The 19,863-nt window shown below is 41.4% G+C and overlaps 1 protein-coding gene across 1 annotated transcript in view; it reads right to left on the reverse strand.

The window, feature by feature from the left end:
* The window catches only part of FARS2 (phenylalanyl-tRNA synthetase 2, mitochondrial), a 480,681-nt gene that overhangs the window by 193,548 nt on the left and 267,270 nt on the right, over window positions 1-19,863 (reverse strand). The gene's annotated exons all lie outside the window — the stretch shown is intronic.

Below are 19,863 nucleotides of genomic sequence, written 5' to 3' on the forward strand. Positions count from 1 at the left end.
AATTCATCCACGGTGTGTAGTATTGTTGTGAGTCTGATTTTGCAATTTATATTCATTGTTGCAGTGTTTTTCATAACCTTATTTCTCTACTCTCTGCCTCTTTCTGACAGGCAGATATTGATTTGTTTCCTGTATCTACAGGTAAGTAGTTCACTAGGCAAGAGGACGCAATGTGAATTGCCTTTGATAAAAACATCCAGAAAGTAGTGTAATTCTCCCACGTTAAATATCATGGTGTGACTGTTCTCATCCAACAGTGTCTGATTGTTCCAGTATGATTTCTGGAAGTTAACAGTTTGTCAAGGTTCTGATTTGATGATGCCATCCTTTCTTGTTGACATAATAGATCTATAATTTCTAGACCGTGTCTGGGTTTCATGGAGGTTCTCTAGACTAGGCTATCATGGCCTTAAAACCTATTTGGCTTTATGTTTATTCAGGATATTTCAGACATTTGAATGCCAGGAGGTTGCTGACCTTGCAGCCTCTAGGGTAAATTGACTTTTCTGAGCAGATTTTTTGGCAATATCCTATTGATTGCTTGTTTGGCTTTTTTTAAAAAAAAAATCTTCTAAGGTTTATGCAGCTCAATAATGGTTTTTATAGCTATTAGCTGTTTTGAACTCTGTCCCTCCCTCGATATATATACTGCTTGGGTAACCCCCATGAGTAAATGCTGCCATGATTGATCAGGAATAAGGAAAATTGTTTCATACTTACCGTAATTTTCTTTTCCTGATCATTATTCATGGCAGCATTACGTTCCCACCCATATACTATAAGAGTTGTGAAGCTAGTTACAAAGACTGCCTGATGGGAAGGGGGAGGATCTATTTATACCAGTTTCAGAGTTCTGTTTCCTGTCCTTTCTGCTGTGAGGGGAGGAGCTAACCCATGAGTAAATGCTGCCATGAATAATGATCAGGAAAAGAAAATTACGGTAAGTATGAAACAATTTTCCTTAATAATTCCCCCCCCCCCCCCCCCCCCTCCCAATTTATTTTTACCTGTGTCCAGAAAGAGGGGACATTACACTCCCTGATGGTCTGGTGGCTTTATGCAGGCTGCCAGAAGCTTGTATATTGAAGAGGGGGAGCACACACTATCTTCTGCATCTGGCAGCTCCTCTCTCCAACTCTGGCAATGCTTGGTGGACCTGAGAGGGGGCAACTTCAGTGACAGGACAAACATTACTGGCTATACCCATAATGGCCCAACCTGCCTAATGAAGAAGCTTGTCTGGCTATCCCCCCTCCTCACCAACAGCCTGCAGTACCTTGCTGAAGTACTCATTGTGCAGGGACCTAGTGCTATGCAAGGTGCAAGTACATTTAATAATGAGCCACCCCCCGTGAGGACGGATCAATGCTGCAGTTACCATGGCAACGTTCCGATCTCACAAGATTGAACTCTAGCCCAGCAGCTGCAGGCTAGAGTTTACTTTCCACAAGGACCACCAGGGATTCCCCACTGGATCACCAGTGCCGACCTCTTTCTGCTCAGCTCCCTCACACGGCCCACTGTGATGCCGGGAGCCAGAATATGATGTCACTCCGGATTCCAGCATCACTAAGTGAGGGAGCTGAACAAGAATATCACAGCTCTCTTGCTGCCTACTCTGCGCATCCGCCCCCCTGCCTTCCTGTCTATCCGCCTGCCCAACCGCACGACAAACAGCCAGTCCAGAAGTCTCACTGGACCCCAGGTAAATAATCCACCCAGCTCTCCAAAAGGTAGGGGGCTGGGTGGATTTAAGTTAAAATTAAAAAACAATTATAATAATTATTGTTGGGGGAAAATGTGTGTGTGTGTGTGAGTATCAATTTGTGTATCTGTCATTGAATGTGTATGTGTGTATGTCTATCAGTGTGTCTGTGAGTGAGTGTGTGTCTGTCAGAATCTGTGAGCGAGTGTGTCTGTTGGTGAATGTGTGTGTCTGTCGGTGAATGTATGTGTCTGCCAATGTGTGTCTGAGTGAATCTGTTTGTCTGTGAATGTGTGTATGTCTGTCAGTGTGCGTCTGTGAGCGAGTATGTATGTCAGTGTGTGTCAGTGATTGTGTGTCCGTCAGATTGTGTCAAATCAGAAAGTGTGTTTCTGTCAGAGTGTGTCTGTCAATGAGTGTATGTCTGAGTGATTGTGTGCATCTGTCAGATTGTGTCAAATCAGTGAGTGTGTGTCAGTGTATCTGAGAGTCAGTGAGCGGGTGTTTCAGTGTGTGTCTGTCGGTAAAAGTGAGTGTTGGTTAAACAGTGGGTGTGTGCCAATGACTGTATCTGTCAGTGAGTGTGTGTCAGTCAAAGTGTGTGTTGATCTTTTACAGGGAGAGGTGCAGTCTTGACAGGAAGGGGTGGGGTAAATTTAAATTAGGGGGTGTTTGAGTTTTGTCATGCCTAGGGTAGCACAAATCTAAAATACACCCCTGGGAGTGATGCATGGTGTAAAAGATGAATGTTGCACCTACTTATTAATTCGGATTATTATGTATCATAACATCCAACCAAAATCATGTTTAACTCTAAATAGTTGGCTTTTCTATGAAAATAAAATCTGCTCATTTTACATACCTCTCTTGAAGAAAAAAAAATGTTTATGTAAATCAAATTGAAGAGAAAACAGTGTGAGCATATAATTCATTAACACTGGCACATTTGCTGCTATGCAAAAAAAGACATTGAGATCTGGGAAAGTTTTCTGGAAATAACTGCCTAACTTGAAATGTGAAAACAATTAGATAACACAGAAACGAACACCAACATGATCTTTTTTTCCAGTCAACAACTTCTAGTTGCAAGTCTTACATGTTTTGTCATTGTTCTTCTGTCTGTAAGACATGTTTCTGATATGTACAGGTCTTACACTTTCAAATTGGTCCTAAAACTGAGTGAACTAGTTATCAGCCTCTAATTTGATTAGTTTATCCACTTCAAGCAGTGCACAGTCATGGCTCTGTTGAACATCTAGGGGTCTGGCAGCAATACCATTGCCTTATCCTTCTAGACCACTTATGTTATCTGCAGGGTGTCAGGATTTTACCTTGAGGTGGAATCCGTAGTGCAGAGTTAAGGCACACCCTTGCAGTTTATCACTAACCGAGGAGACTCAAGGTAGAAATCTCCAAGGTTGTGAGACAGTGCACTGGGGCTTTACAGGAACAGTGCTTCCAGATATGTAGAGCAGACAAGTAAAATATAAGAGAGAAGTCGGGTACGTTATCAATGGTCAGGACAGGCGGCAATCAGGCAAATACAGTAGATGGGCTGAGGAATCAACGAAGGAGTCAGACGAACAGAGTAGATCCACGAAGGGGGAACAAAACGATCTGACAAGGAGGCAGCGGCAAGCCAGGGCTTATAAAGGCAGATAATTAACCACTCAATCAGAAACCATGAGCAGGTTTGAAGCAGTCCAGGCCCTGACATCAAAAGATGAGAATAGAACCAGAAATAACCAGAAATAAGATGTGGCGACAAGGTAAGGTCACCAACTGGGACGCAGAGGACCCAGGTTCAATCCCAGCCAGGCCCTGAGAAGTGATGACCACACCTGGCAGTCTGCTTGGCATGGTGCGAACCCTGAAAAAGGGGTCCACATCCTGAAACAATTGCCGCATTACAAAAGATGTGTTACAGGAGCAAAGATGATCGAAAATAAAAGAGAGTGCAGAGAGAGAGTGTGAGAAGAAACAAGACAACCAGCACGTCTTATTCTGGATTTTCTACTGACATCAGAGGGAGTTACAAGTGAATTATGCAACAAACTGAATAAAATAATTTTTAGAAACTGCATTTATATGCATATCTCCTAAAGGTTCGTAAAACATAAGTAAGAGTAGTAAAATGTTTTAGCTATATTTGTATTTATTGTTATTGGACTTTTAATAAGTACCCAAGTATTTCAGCGCTAATAAAGGGAACTGCTCAAAAACTTTTCAAAGGATGAAAAAAAAAAAAAAAAACACCATTTGTTCTTCATGACATATTTTGTAAAGAGCATAAGAAGAAGTCAGAATACTGAAGGCAAGGATGTGTCATAGCTGGAATTTTTCTTTCATTAATTGGAATCTTCATAGTATACCAAGAAGAGAAAAAAAACCCTTTCAGTAAAATGCGCAGGCACTTGTCTGTTAAATTGCTGTAAATTACATGAAATGTACAGTGTGATAAAAGCACATGCAGAACTGAAAGAAAAGACCAAAGACAACACACAGGAGCTTAACCCAGAGACACAAGTGTATAGAATTCGTGATTTGTGATGCTACTTGGTAACATCAACCTTCAGCTCATGTTAAACAATGCTGCTCACAGACTACTAGTTGATATCCCCTTAGCACAGATTTTATGTAATATGCAGTGAGGGTACCACTTTGTGATTTGTTTTGGAAACTTGGCATCGTTTGAAAAAAGGGGTGGCCAAATTATAGACTTTAGCTTTGGTACAATTACAGCTCCGGTGATGCTTTGCAAGACTGTTATCTTACACAATATATTTAATTATTATAAGGTTTAGGTCACTTTGTTCCTGAAGGAAGAACACAAGGAACGCCATGGACTCTCATGCCCCTCCAAATAAACATTAAAAAGGTTCACTGGCCAGGAACCCTGTCTGCCATGGTTGCAACAATCACATTTCTTCTTGCAGCATCTACTGGGACAGCCAGAGTCAAGTCCTAGCAGTGAGTATGGACTCTTATATGAGACAGTGGGGACATACATTCAAAGTATACATACAGGGAGTGCAGAATTATTAGGCAAATTAGTATTTTGACCACATCATCCTCTTTATGCATGTTGTCTGTCTCCAAGCTGTATAGGCTCGGAAGCCTACTACCAATTAAGCATATTAGGTGATGTGCATCTCTGTAATGAGAAGGGGTGTGGTCTAATGACATCAACACCCTATATCAGGTGTGCATAATTATTAGGCAACTTCCTTTCCTTTGGCAAAATGGGTCAAAAGAAGGACTTGACAGGCTCAGAAAAGTCAAAAATAGTGAGATATCTTGCAGAGGGATGCAGCACTCTTAAAATTGCAAAGCTTCTGAAGCGTGATCATCGAACAATCAAGCGTTTCATTCAAAATAGTCAACAGGGTCGCAAGAAGCGTGTGGAAAAACCAAGGCGCAAAATAACTGCCCATGAACTGAGAAAAGTCAAGCGTGCAGCTGCCAAGATGCCACTTGCCAGCAGTTTGGCCATATTTCAGAGCTGCAACATCACTGGAGTGCCCAAAAGCACAAGGTGTGCAATACTCAGAGACATGGCCAAGGTAAGAGGCTGAAAGACGACCACCACTGAACAAGACACACAAGCTGAAACGTCAAGACTGGGCCAAGAAATATCTCAAGACTGATTTTTCTAAGGTTTTATGGACTGATGAAATGAGAGTGAGTCTTGATGGGCCAGATGGATGGGCCCGTGGCTGGATTGGTAAAGGGCAGAGAGCTCCAGTCCGACTCAGACGCCAGCAAGGTGGAGGTGGAGTACTGGTTTGGGCTGGTATCATCAAAGATGAGCTTGTGGGGCCTTTTCGGGTTGAGGATGGAATCAAGCTCAACTCCCAGTCCTACTGCCAGTTTCTGGAAGACACCTTCTTCAAGCAGTGGTACAGGAAGAAGTCTGCATCCTTCAAGAAAAACGTGATTTTTATACAGGACAATGCTCCATCACACGCGTCCAAGTACTCCACAGCGTGGCTGGCAAGAAAGGGTATAAAAGAAGAAAATCTAATGACATGGCCTCCTTGTTCAGCTGATCTGAACCCCATTGAGAACCTGTGGTCCATCATCAAATGTGAGATTTACAAGGAGGGAAAACAGTACACCTCTCTGAACAGTGTCTGGGAGGCTGTGGTTGCTGCTGCACGCAATGTTGATGGTGAACAGATCAAAACACTGACAGAATCCATGGATGGCAGGCTTTTGAGTGTCCTTGCAAAGAAAGGTGGCTATATTGGTCACTGATTTGTTTTTGTTTTGTTTTTGAATGTCAGAAATGTATATTTGTGAATGTTGAGATGTTATATTGGTTTCACTGGTAAAAATAAATAATTGAAATGGGTATATATTTGTTTTTTGTTAAGTTGCCTAATAATTATGCACAGTAATAGTCACCTGCACACACAGATATCCCCCTAAAATAGCTAAAACTAAAAACAAACTAAAAACTACTTCCAAAAATATTCAGCTTTGATATTAATGAGTTTTTTGGGTTCATTGAGAACATGGTTGTTGTTCAATAATAAAATTAATCCTCAAAAATACAACTTGCCTAATAATTCTGCACTCCCTGTATTCTGCCCACTCCATGAGTTCTGTGCATCAAGTTTTAGATTCCTGGTTTATACAATGACAGAATGTTTGTGGACTACAGTTCTGCCTGGTGAAGTCGCAGCATCATAGAACTTAGAAGTATATTGCTATATGGCTCAGGAAACAGTGTGAAATTTATTGGTATCTATTAGTGATGTCCCGAACGGTTCGCTGGCGAATAGTTCCTGGCGAACATCACATGTTCGCGTTCGCCACAGACGGCAAACATATGCGATGTTCGGTCCGCCCCCTATTCGTCATCATTGAGTAAACTTTGACCCTGTACCTCACAGTCAGCAGACACATTCCAGCCAATCAGCAGCAGACCCTCCCTCCTCCTAGACAACATACAATTTAGATTAATTCCGAAGCTTCATTCTTTTTTTTTGTGTGTGTATTATACATTATCCTCCATAGCCAGTAACCTTGCATTTATTATACATTATCCCCCATAGCCAGTAACCTGTGTTTATTATACATTATCCCCCCATCGCCAGTAACCTGTGTTTATTGTACATTATCCCCCCATAGCCAGTAACCTGTGTTTATTATACATTATCCCTCCCATAGCCAGTAACCTGTGTTTATTATACATTATCCCTCCATAGCCAGTAACCTGTGTTTATTATACATTATCCTCCCCATAGCCAGTAACCTGTGTTTATTATACATTATCCCCCCATAGCCAGTAACCTGTGTTTATTATACATTATCCCTCCATAGCCAGTAACCTGTGTTTATTATACATTATCCTCCCCATAGCCAGTAACCTGTGTGTATTATACATTATCCTCCCTATAGCCAGTAACCTGTGTTTATTACACATTATCCTCCCATAGCCAGTAACCTGTGTGTATTATACATTATCCCTCCACAGTCAGTAACCTGTGTTTATTATACATTATCCCCCCATAGCCAGTAACCTGTGTTTATTATACATTATCCCCCCTCATAGCATGTAACCTGTGTTTATTATACATTATCCCTCCATAGCCAGTAACCTGTGTTTATTATACATTATCCTCCTATAACCAGTAACCTGTGTTTATTATACATTATCCCCCATAACCAGTAACCTGTGTTTATTATACATTATCCCCCCATAGCCAGTAACCTGTGTTTATTATACATTATCCCCCCATAGCCAGTAACCTGTGTTTATTATACATTATCCCCCCATAGCCAGTAACCTGTGTTTATTATACATTATCCCCCATAGTCATTTATTGTTGGACCTAGGCAGCATGATGTCTTAGGCCGGCCCAGAGAGTGAGTGAATAATATAATATATATGTTCAGAAACATATTAATAATATATGTAAATCGGGTTCATGCAAAGAGGGTGAAAAGGTATTAAAGAAAAACACACTTATTGCATCAAATTTACAAAGCCAAACTTTTAAAAGCTTTCCTCATTTCTTTCTCGGGATGAGGAATATATCGGTTGTAGACTGAGGATTTCCATCTGCCCAATCTTTTAATAATATGCACTGGAGTGTCAGTGTTGAAGGAGACCGAAGCTTCCCCTATTCTAAATGAAAGACCCGCGACATGGATACAACCCAATCTTAGGAGTAGTGTTCTGATGTAGAAATTGAATTTAGCCGTAGTCAAAGGGATTCAGTGAGAGTAGTGGTGAAATGTGTGTGGCATGACTGAGTGTGGGTAAGTAAGAGTCAAGTATTTTAACTGGGCACTAGTTCTAGGTGGGATAAAGTGGTATAGCGAATGGATGAATAGTTTGGTTCGTTTTAGAGGTTTGTAGAGAAAGTATATAGTGATCATGATTTTTAGCGATATCCAATATTTTTAAGGTGGTCCCAGTGCCACAACTCATATCTGGTGTCACAATAGCTTGCATTTAAAAAAAAAAAAAAAAAAAAAAACAACTTTTTGGGCTGTAATATAATAGCAGTCAGTTTCCTGCACACGTGTGCGTTTCAGGGCCTGCAAGGGCACAGTGTCACACCAGTGCAACTCATATCTGGTGTAACAGTAGTGTACATTTAAAAAAAAAAAATACAGGGGGCTTGTTGTCACCTTTCGGGGACCCTTGGTGTTGTACGTGGCTGGGTGGAGGAAGAAACCTTCAATGACATCAGTGAGGACAAGGAACGGGACATGGCTAGCTTGGTATCCAACCTTGTGCAAATGGGGAGTTTGTGGATGTGCAAATGGACTGTTTGCGGTTGTTTGCGGTGTGTTAAACGGGGAGTTTGGTCTGTCACTGTGAAGCGGGCGTAACCCTTACACTACCTGATTGATACAACATCATACCTGATGTTTTAAAGCACATTATTCCAAACAATTTAGGAATGTTAGGTGATTTATGCCCTTTATGGATTAAAACCAGACTCTGCATCAACTATGTAATTTTCCATGGGAGTTTTGCCATGGATCCCCCTCCGGCATGCCACAGTCCAGGTGTTAGTCCTCTTGAAACAACTTTTCCATCACTATTGTGGCCAGAAAGAGTCCCTGTGGGTTTTAAAATTCGCCTGCCTATTGAAGTCTATGGCGGTTCGCCGGGTTCGCGAACATTTGCGGAAGTTCGCATTCGCGAACGGAAAATTTGGTGTTTGCGACATCACTAGTATCTATGTAAATGATTATTGTATTTATAATATATTTAACCCCTTAACACCGCAGCCAAATGTACAAGTTGTGAACGAAACAAAACGTAAACAAAACCTGGCATTTGCGCTATATGTCTGTCCAACCGTAATTCACCTCTTTCATATTAAATGCACCCCCCCTTATTATATATCATTTTATTCAGGGGAAACAGGGCTTTCATTTAATATCAAATATTTAGCTATGAAACATAATTTAATATGAAAAAAATGGGAGAAAATAAGATTTTTTTTATTTTTTTCGTTCTTCATGACATTTTAACTGTCAATGTCATAATACTGTTTGCTTTTACTGCAATAAAATACACATATTTGTATTCAGCAAAGTCTCACGTGTAAAACAGTACCCCCTATGTACAGGTTTTATGGTGTTTTGGGAAGTTACAGGGTCAAATATAGCGTGTTACATTTGAAATTGAAATTTGCCAGATTGGTTACGTTGCCTTTGAGACTGTATAGTAGCCCAGGAAATAAATTTACACCCATAATGGCATACCATTTGCAATAGTAGACGACCCAAGGTATTGCAAATAAGCGATGTCCAGTCTTTTTTAGTAGCCATTTGGTCACAAACACTGGCCAAAGTTAGCGTTTGTATTTGTTTGTGTGTGAAAAATGCAAAAAACGCCAATTTTGGCCAGTGTTTGTGACTAAGTGGCTACTAAAAAAGACTGGACATACCCCATTTGCAATACCTTTGGTTGTCTACTATTGCAAATGGTATGCCATCATAGGGGTAATTTTCATTCTTGGGCTACCATAGGGTCATAAAGGCAACGTAAGCAATCTGGCGAATTTTAATGTGAAAAAAATTAAACACAAGCCTTATATTTGACGCTGTAATTTTTGAAAACACCATAAAACCTGTACATGAGGGGTACTGTTGTACTCAGGAGACTTCGCTGAACACAAATATTTGTGTTTCAAAACAGTAAAAAGTATTGCAGCAATAATATCGTCCCTGTAAGTGCTGTTTGTGCGTGAAAAATGCAAAAAACGATGGCGATATCATGGTTGTAATACATTTTACTGTTTTGAAACACTAATATTTGTGTTCAGCGAAGTCTCCCGAGTAAAACAGTACCCCCCATGTACAGGTTTTATGGTGTCTTGGAAAGTTATAGGGTTAAATATAGTGCTAGCAAATTAAATTCCCTATACTTTCGGCATGGGTGGTCAGGCAGGTCCCGCTAATTGTAATTAATTAGGATACCTAATTATGTAAAATTATTACATAAATATATGTGTAGAATTAATATATGTATATATATATACATATGTGTATATATACGTATATATATATATATTTTTTTTAATATTTTAATTTATATATAGGTATATATATATATAGTGATATATACGTATATATTTATGTATATAGATATATATATTATTTCGTTATAAGTGTATTTTGATATAAATATATATATATTAATATCAGAATACAGTTAGAATGAAATAAAACACATCTATATATTTTTTAATATTTTATTTTTAATTATTTTTTTTATTTTATTTTTTTACGTATTTACATATTTATTTATTTTATATTATTTATAAATATATATATATATATATATATAACAATAATTATATATATATTTAATCAGTATCAGTCTACGTGTAATTTGATATTAATATATATATATAATTATATATATTAATATTAAAATACATCTAGACGGTGTATGTGTATGTGTGTATATGTGTATATATATATACTTAGATCATATATATATATAATATATATATATGATCTAAGTATATAATTTATTTATTTTTACACTGTTTTAACATTTTTTTATTTGATTTTCAGCCAGCAGGGGGACCAACTGTCATTACAGTTGGTCCCCCTGCTGGCAATGCAGCAGGCAGCTATACCGGCCATGTGATTGTGAGGTCCTCGCAAGGACCTCACTCTCACATGGCCGGGAGGGCTCCTGGAGGGCGGATGTGCCGCGGGGGGCTCCCTGGGAGTCCCCCGAACCGCGATCGCCGGCGTGGGACCGCCAGCGACCGGGTAAGTTACTAAAAACCGGAGGGCGTACTATTACGTCCGGCGGCGTTTAGAGCCGCTTTTAAAAGGACGTAATAGTACGCCCTCCGGTCTTAAGGGGTTAATATAATTTGAGAATTTGCAAAAATATGTGGAAGAGAATACAAGAAGAATATGGGAGCTGTAAACAAGAGGGGCAAGAGGACACAAATTTGGGACATAGAGAGGAACACAAATGGGTGAAGGGAGAATATAAGGATAGGGCACCAGTAGGACAAAGCAAGGCATGGAGAGGAACACAAGTTGGAGGAGGGGGAAATAATATGTGGAGGGGATCGCAATTGCCCGAGAGATAAATTAACAGAGGGGAATTTACCAAAATTAATTTAAGTTACAGTTAAAGAATGAATATGGGCTTAAAGTGCAATCTCCCAGCTTTAATGTGAGGTCATTCACATCCAAATTGGAGGAAAGGTTTAGGAATTACAGATCTTTGATATGTAGCCCCCTCTTTTTCAAAGGACCAAAACTAATTGGACAATTGACTCAAAAGCTGTTCCATGGACAGGTGTAAGCGGGCTATTCCTTCATTAATCTCTCATCATTTAAGCAGGTGAAAGATCTGGAGTTGATCCCAGGTGTGGCATTCACATTTGGAAGCTGTTGCTGTAAAACCACATGCAGTGAAAATAACTCTCAATACAAGTATAAAAGGCCATCTTTAGGCTGCAAAAAAAAAAAAAAAAAAACATCAAAAACATTAGGAGTGGCCAAATGAACAGTTTGGTACAATATAAAAAACAAACAAACAAACAAAAAAAAAAAACAATACTTGTGTGAGCTCTGCAACACAAAAAGGCCTCGACATCCACGGAAAACAACAATGGTGGATGATCGCAGAATAATTTCCATGGTAAAGAAAAATCCCTTCACAACATCCATCCAAGTGAAGAACACTCTCCAGGAGGTCAACATTTCATTATCCAATTCTACCATAAATAGAAGACGTTAAAGGATCACTATAGGGTCATTAACACAAACATGTATTCCTGACCCTATAGTCTTAAAACCACCATCTAGCCCCCCTGGGCCCCTCATGCCTCCATACATACAGCAAAATCTTACTTTCCTGGCTAATCATGGCAGCATTTAACATATGGGTTTAGCTCCTCCCTCTAACCCTCAGGACAGGAAACACAAACAATTAAACAATTAAGCATACCTTCCCCTGGTATAATAGGAACCCCTACAGCCATCACAACTCAGTCTTTTTTCCTGTCCTCATAGCCCTAGGACAGTTGTTACCTTTTTCCTCCTTGATTTTCTAATGGGTAAAGTTTTTCTTTAGTCTCACCTGATCATGCTGCTATGATCTTCACCCTGTGGAGGTCAGCCTCCCTCCACAGGAAGCCCAGGCACATGTAGCCCTTTCTCTCCACGAGCAGGGAGGGTAGTTCCCCTGGCATCTGGAGCCTGAGTTCGCCAGGATTAAAGCCTCTAGACCTCGATCAGACGATCATCCGTCTGGTAAGACGCCCGCGCATGCGCAATGTCCATGGCCAGATTTTCACCATATTTGCCCTCATCCAAAATAACGGACCCGCGGACTTGCGGCCAATCGGCGCATGCGCGCCTCCTTAACCCCTTAAGGACACATGACATGTGTGACATGTCATGATTCCCTTTTATTCCAGATGTTTGGTCCTTAAGGGGTTAAATGCACAGAGCGGGAAATTTGAAAATGGCGGTATTTCTGCAAATAAGCTAGCGTTTTCATTTCCCTCTGTTGTACAGTGCTCTCTAGTGCCATATTCTGTCTCTGCAGGTATGTTTTATGTTTTCTTCTATAATACATAAGGCTGTTCAAGTTTGGCTGGATGAAGTTCATTGTGACACCTTTGTTATACAGCCCTTCTACTAGGATGGATCCAGCATCTCCATCTGCTAAGTCAACAAGATCTACAACAGGTCATAGGTGAGCATTAATTTGTATTACTATTTATTACGTTTAAAAAGAGTGCATGGAGGGTACAGTCATATGACTTCTGTGTTTTACAGCCCTCAAGACCGGTCTGGCCCTAGATCTCCATCTAAGAGGAGGGATAAACCGGCGGCCTGCCCTGGATGTGGCGCAAGGCCTTTGGATAACTGCAGGTTATGCCGCAAATGTTTATCCATGATCGCAGGAGAGTCGGAACATCGCAGGTCTCCTCAAGCCTCTACGTCCTCAACTCAGGACATAGCTTATTGGATTAAGCAAGCAGTGGCGGAAGGGATTTCAGAATCCAATAGAGGTAAAAGACCCAGACGTGAGAGCTTTGGCCAAGAATCCAACCTATCTGAAGAAGACTTCAGACACCCTGCTGGTTCCTTGGATTTGGAGCTTATCTCTTCTAGTGAGGAAGAGTCAACGGAACAACCGTGTTCATTGGACACAAAGGCTATGGAGCATCTGATCAAGGCAGTGAGAAAGACTCTAGATTTGCCAGAAGAAGTCAAGGAAGTTTCTACTTCTGATAGACATTTCGGAGATCTCCATAAGAGGAAACCTTCCTTTCCAGTGCACAGATCCATTAAAGAACTGATTCGCTAAGAGTGGAATACTCCTGGAAAAAGGACTACAAGTCAGGGTAGATTATCTAAATTGTACCCTATTAAGGAGGAGGATTCAAGAATGTGGACGGCGGTCCCAAAGGTTGATGCTCCGATTATTAAAGTGGCAAAAAGATCAACTCTGCCGGTTGATAGTAATGCTTCTCTCAAGGAACCCATGGATAAGAGAATTGATGCAGATCTTTCTAAAGTCATCACGACAGCAGGCTTGGGTTGTCATCCAGCAGTCTCTATCTCTCCTTTGTCCAGAGCATTACGTTCATGGATCCTTGATTTAGAAGAGGATATTGAGAGAGGCGTGAGTAGATGTCGCATGACAGACTCCTTGAAGGAGAGCAAACTCGCCAGTGATTGGCTGTTGGAATCCTCCACAGACCTCATCAGGATTTTTTCTAAAGTCATGGCACACTCTGTTACTGCCAGAAGGGCTCTTTGGTTGAGATCCTGGGGAGCTGACCTCTCTTGCAAGAATAATGTATGTACCTTACCATTTCTGGGAGAGGTGCTTTTTGGCAGACCACTTGAGGATGCTATTAAAAAAGCGGCTGAGGTCAAGCAAATCTTGCTTCCACAAGACAGGCATCCGAAGAGACCACAACAGGACCATCGTCCTTATAGGGCACAGGGAGACTATAGAGATAGTAAACCCTATCGACCAGGCAGAGAATATACTCAGCTCTCCAATTGGAAGAGTGGTCAAACCGGAAAATCTTCCAGACCAAAGGCTCAAAATTCCTCCTTTCGCCCCACCAGACAATTCTGAAGGTGGCTTACGCCAGGTCCCCCATGTAGGAGCCCGCCTTTTGTTCTTCTGGAGGACCTGGAGTGTGATTCCAGATGCTTGGGTGAATTCCGTAATCACCGCAGGATATTCTCTGGAGTTCGAAGAATTTTCCCCTCCACCAAGATTCATCAGAACAAGACTCCCTGTCGACAGACAAAAAAGAGAAGTCTTGACCCATTATGTTTCCAATCTATTTCTAGAAAGGGTCATTGTTCCGGTACCTGTGAGAGAGAGGTTCCAAGGGTTCTATTCTCCCCTGTTCTTGGTAAAGAAAACAGGAGGAAAGTGGAGACCTATTCTAGATCTACACCATCTCAATCTCTTCTTAAGGATAGAAAGTTTCGCATGGAATCCATCCGTTCCATCATTCCAGTGATACACCACAGAGACTGGTTAATCTCAAGACCTAAAAAGATAGACCTAAAAGATGCCTACTTCCATGTTCCTGTCACAGAAAGACATCAGAAGTTTCTTCGATTCTGTGTAAAAAAAGGATCACTTCCAGTTTCAGGCTCTTCCCTTTGGGATAAGTACGGCCCCGAGGACCTTCTCGAAGATACTGGTCATGGTGATTGCTTTCCTGAGGAAGATGGATGTAGCCATTTACCACTACCTCGACGATATTCTGGTAGTGGCCTCAGACTTCGAGATCTTACTCCAACACAGACATCTAGTACTCGAGACTCTCTCTCAGTTTGGGTGGCTCATCAACCACGAGAAGAGTCATCTTCAACCATCAAGGGAGCTGGTGTTCTTAGGGGGTAAACTTCAATACCCTCATGACGATGGTATCTCTCGCCCAAGAAAGAAAGTTGAAACTGCAGAATCGTATTCAGGTTTTTCTTCAAAAGGCTTCTGCTTCCGCATGGGAGTTTATGAAACTCCTGGGTACCCTGACCTCTACTATAGATCTGGTCAGATGGGCACATTGGAATCTTCGTCCGCTTCAATAGTATCTCCTGAGGAACTTCAAAACTGGCTCAGATGACTGGGAAAAACAGATCCACATTCCTCTCACCCTGAAAAGGAAGCTTCATTGGTGGATGAAAGAAGAAAACATTTCCAGAGGTTTTCCTTTGAAGGAAGTTGACTGGGTAGTCATCACGACAGATGCCAGTCGATTAGGTTGGGGTGCACATCTGGGAAATTCCTTCGTTCAAGCAGAATAAACTCAGTACCTGCCTTCAAATATAAGAGAATTGAGAGCAACATTTCTGGCTCTTCTTAATTTTCAGCACCTGATCAAAGGAGCCTGGGTGAAGTTGAGAGTGGACAACAAAGCGGCTACCGCCTATATCAACCATCAAGGAGGCACCAGGAGTGTCACACTGATGAAAGAAGTGACAGCAATCATGACCTGGACACAAATACATGTGGAAGGTCTACGTGCGGTGTATCTTCCAGGAAAGGAGAAGGTCTTGGCAGACTTCCTCAGCAGACACCAGGTAGAAGCCACAGAATGGCACCTTTCGAGAACTGTGTTTCAGCAATTGGTCCAGAGGTGGGGTCTTCCCAAAGTGGATCTCATGGCTACGGCTCAGAACACTCAAGTTCCTTGTTTTGTTTCAAGGAGATTCCATCTGAAGGCGCTGGATCAAGATGCTCTGTCAATCAAATGGCACTTTCACCTTGAATATGTCTTTCCCCCCGTTCCTCTCATTCAGGCTGTTCTGAGGAAGATTTTCAGAGAGCGTTGCAAAGTGATTGCAGTGATCCCCTTCTGGCCAAGAAGTCCTTGGTTTCCTCTTCTGAGGAGGTTGGCAATGGAGGATCCTTGGGAGATTCCGGTCTCGGAGGATCTACTGACACAAGGCCCGGTGGTTCATCCAGAACCTTACAAGCTCAGGCTTCATGCATGGCTTCTGAAAGGCAATCCCTGATGAAACAAGGCTTATCAGAACAGGTGGTCTCTACCCTTTTAAGTTCCAGGAAGATCTCCACTTCTTCTACTTACCACAGAATATGGGAAGCCTTTGCGGTGTGGTTCAACTCTTCTGTACAGAACATGAGTCCTCCTACTGTCTCTCAAGTCTTAGGTTTCCTACAAGCAGGCCTGGAGAAGGGTCTTAGACTTAACACCCTGAAAGTTCACTGCTCAGATATCTCTGCTCTTTCTTGCATTTGATGGGCACTTCACCCTATGGTGGTTCGTTTTTTCAAGGCCATTTTACGTATTAGACCTCCTATCAGACAACTGGCGTCTCCTTGGTATTTGCTTCTGGTGCTGCAGGCTCTAATGGAGCCTCCCTTCTAACCTATTGGGAACATACATATGCAGATCCTTTCTCAGAAGACACTATTATTACTGGCTCTAGTCTCTGCCAGAAGAATGTCTGACATCAGGGCTTTATCAGCCGAGGAACCTTACACTTCATTCTTCGATGATAGGGTCGATCTCCGACCGAGACCTGAATTTCTTCCCAAGGTTGTTACATCTTTCCATCTCAATCAAGAAATTGTCTTCCCTGCCTATTTTCAGCATCCTTCTACACCTGAAGAGTCAAGGTGTCATATGCTGGATCTTCGTAGATGTTTACTAATGTATATAGAGCGTTCTGCTGCTTGGAGGAAATCCTCTCAATTGTTCATTATACCTTGGAGTTCTCGCAAAGGTGAAGCCTCAGTCTCCACTCTTCGTTCCTGGACAGTTTCTGCTATTTCTAGGGCTTATGGAGCGTGTAATGTTCCTGTTCCGAAAAACATCAGGGCTCATTCCACAAGATCCATCTCTACTTCATGAGCTGCAGAGTCAGGAATTCCTGCAGAGAGCATCTGTAAGGCTGCCAATTGGTCATCTCTAAAGACCTTTGTGAATCACTACAAAGTGGATATTGCTTCTCGCTCGGATTCAGAGTTTGGCCTGTCGGTCCTGAACTCCTTTTATCCGCATAGCTGATTTCTATATTAAACTATTTTTGTAGCATGCTTTTCCCTCCCTGTGTTATTATTGCTTGGGGAATCCCATATGTTAAATGCTGCCATGATTAGCCAGGAATAGGGAAAATGTATTCATACTTACTGTAATTTTATTTTCCTGGCTATTATTCATGGCAGCATTTGGTTTCCCACCCTCTCTTGGATTTACTTCTTGTTACTTGACAAAATTATTATAATTCTCTGAAACTGCTATGTTTTCAGCTGCAGGGTTAAAACTAGAGGGACCTGGCACCCAGACCACTTCATTGAGCTGATGTGAGCTGTGTGTCTGTGAGGCAGTCAGAGTGCAGGCACCCGGCTTCCAAGCCTGTAGTCTGACTTACTCCTAAAGTTCCGGGCTGGAAGGCCCGCAGCTGCACTTGCAGCCCATTTGATAACCGGTAAAGTCACCAGAACACAAATATATGACCACCGGTAAAGTCACCAGAACACAAGTATATTATTTCCCCCCCCTTCCTGTAGTGGTCCTTTAAGTGTATGTGTATCTGCATGCACTGGCGTACATACCGCGGTCACAGGGGTCGCAGCCCTGAGACCCCTGCGACCAGTGCCCGCCGCCATGTGTTGCGGCCCCGACCCACGCAGCGTAAGCGCGGGGGGGGGGGGGGGACCCACAGATCAGTTTTCGCACCGGGGCCCCATGGGTTGTGTGTACACCACTGCATGAATGTCATTGGTGATGACACAACATGCACCCTCATGGTCCACACCCCTCCGAGGGTTGCTCTGCCTTTAAATGCCCGGGCTGAATTTTTGTCCCAGTCCGGCCCTGCAGTGCATGACAATCTATGTTAACACCATAGATACCTTTGGTACCTAGCAATGTCCCTGACAAAACAAAAAGTTAGCAGTGTGAATTAAATGTCAGAGAAGAAAAGGTAAAATAGGAACAATAATTAGGCAGATTAATGAGGTAGACAAAGGGTAACAATTTGAAATAAGCAGTTCGCAGTCCACAGTGTTAAAGTTTAGGATTTAGGGGCAATCAAACACTTGATACTATGGCTAGAGCCGTTTCAGTAGACTGCTGAGACTGGAAACAAGACTAGAAAGGGTTGGGTAGAGATTTGGATTAAAGCACAACTAAACAAGCAATTTAAGGAGCGCAGAGACATAAAGTGAGTAGTGAGACAGTATAGCTGCATGGGAAATTTGGGAAAACATTTCATGCACCACAACTATTAAAGCTCCTTGTATGAGGCCCATAAACAGATGCAGGTGTCATCATGCTGTGCGTGACAGAAGGTCTTTCGAAGACCATCATGAGGAAATGCCTCTAGTGGCCGTCAGTCCAACAGGCTCTCGAGACATGGTTTTGGCAAGGTCAAGCACCAAAACCCCTATATTAAGAATAGCAGTTAGCAAATCTACATAGTAGTTAGCATGATTTTGACTGCTAACCAATTGTCAGCCAAATGGAACTTCAAAAACGGCTGAAATACTTGAATTTGGCTTATGTGAATAGACGCAATGTGTTTTATCTGAAAATGTTACGTTTGGACAAATGAACATGATTTGATGCTTAGTGAACAGAAAAACTGTAACACACCTTCATTCATTTCTGCCAACTGTTATAGATGTCTCCGTTGCAGTATGCAGTGTAACGCCTCTACAATAAACTATTTACTGTGGGCAGTTGTTCGGAGCCTGAAAAATAGGATGTGTCAGTTCCAACCAATGGGTAGCCTCTTTTGGGTCCCGATTCAAGAGTTTATAAACACTTGTCTAGAAAATGATATATAGATCTTACTGTAAACTTATCAAAGAGCAGAGCATTTCCTTAGCTACTACATTTGTCTTATGCAATATCAAATGTGTTCCTAACTGAAGTTAAACAGGTAGCATTTATAAACTTTAAACGGTCAACTGTGCTGCAGTAAATTCATATCAGTTTTAAATCATATCTGTAAGTCTAAGATTTGACAAGTACACCCACCATGAAACACAAGGTTGAAATGGATTTTATATTAATATATTATACATTTAGAGTAAAAGAATACATGCTTATAGAGAAAATATCTATGTACATATAAATTACAGTGCACAGTCAGAGCTCTCCCCTCCGGGCACACTGTTTGAAAACTGAAGTCAGCAAAAGATTGCATATTCTGCAATAATGAATATAAACAACTTTGACACAAGAGTACAAAGACTTCCCTTATGACCTCTCCACTTGTACCTCTGTTGGTTTCCAAATACGTCTAATACAGTAATCTGGCGACTGAAAAATCTTTCTTCATCACCTTAAGCGTTAACCTGTTTCTAAAGAGACATTTTCTTTAACTCTACATGCATAAAATGTGTTGGTAACAACCGATAAAGGAATAAATTATTCCCCAAAACAATTACAATTGCTAAGTGGAAACCAAGGGACACGTTACATAGAAACATTACATAAATTGAAAAAGGAACTGGGAGAGATCATAAACTAGTGAAAGGTAACATGATGCAGTTAAAGTAAGACGTTTATATATATATATATATATATATATATATATATATATATATATTTATTTTTAAACGTGCCGCCAATCATTGTCATAAGCTCTGTCCTATCCACCTGGATAGAGAAAGCATACAGGAAAGAAGA

The sequence above is a fragment of the Pelobates fuscus genome, chromosome 4, assembly GCF_036172605.1.
Source record: "Pelobates fuscus isolate aPelFus1 chromosome 4, aPelFus1.pri, whole genome shotgun sequence".
Lineage (NCBI taxonomy): Eukaryota > Metazoa > Chordata > Amphibia > Anura > Pelobatidae > Pelobates > Pelobates fuscus.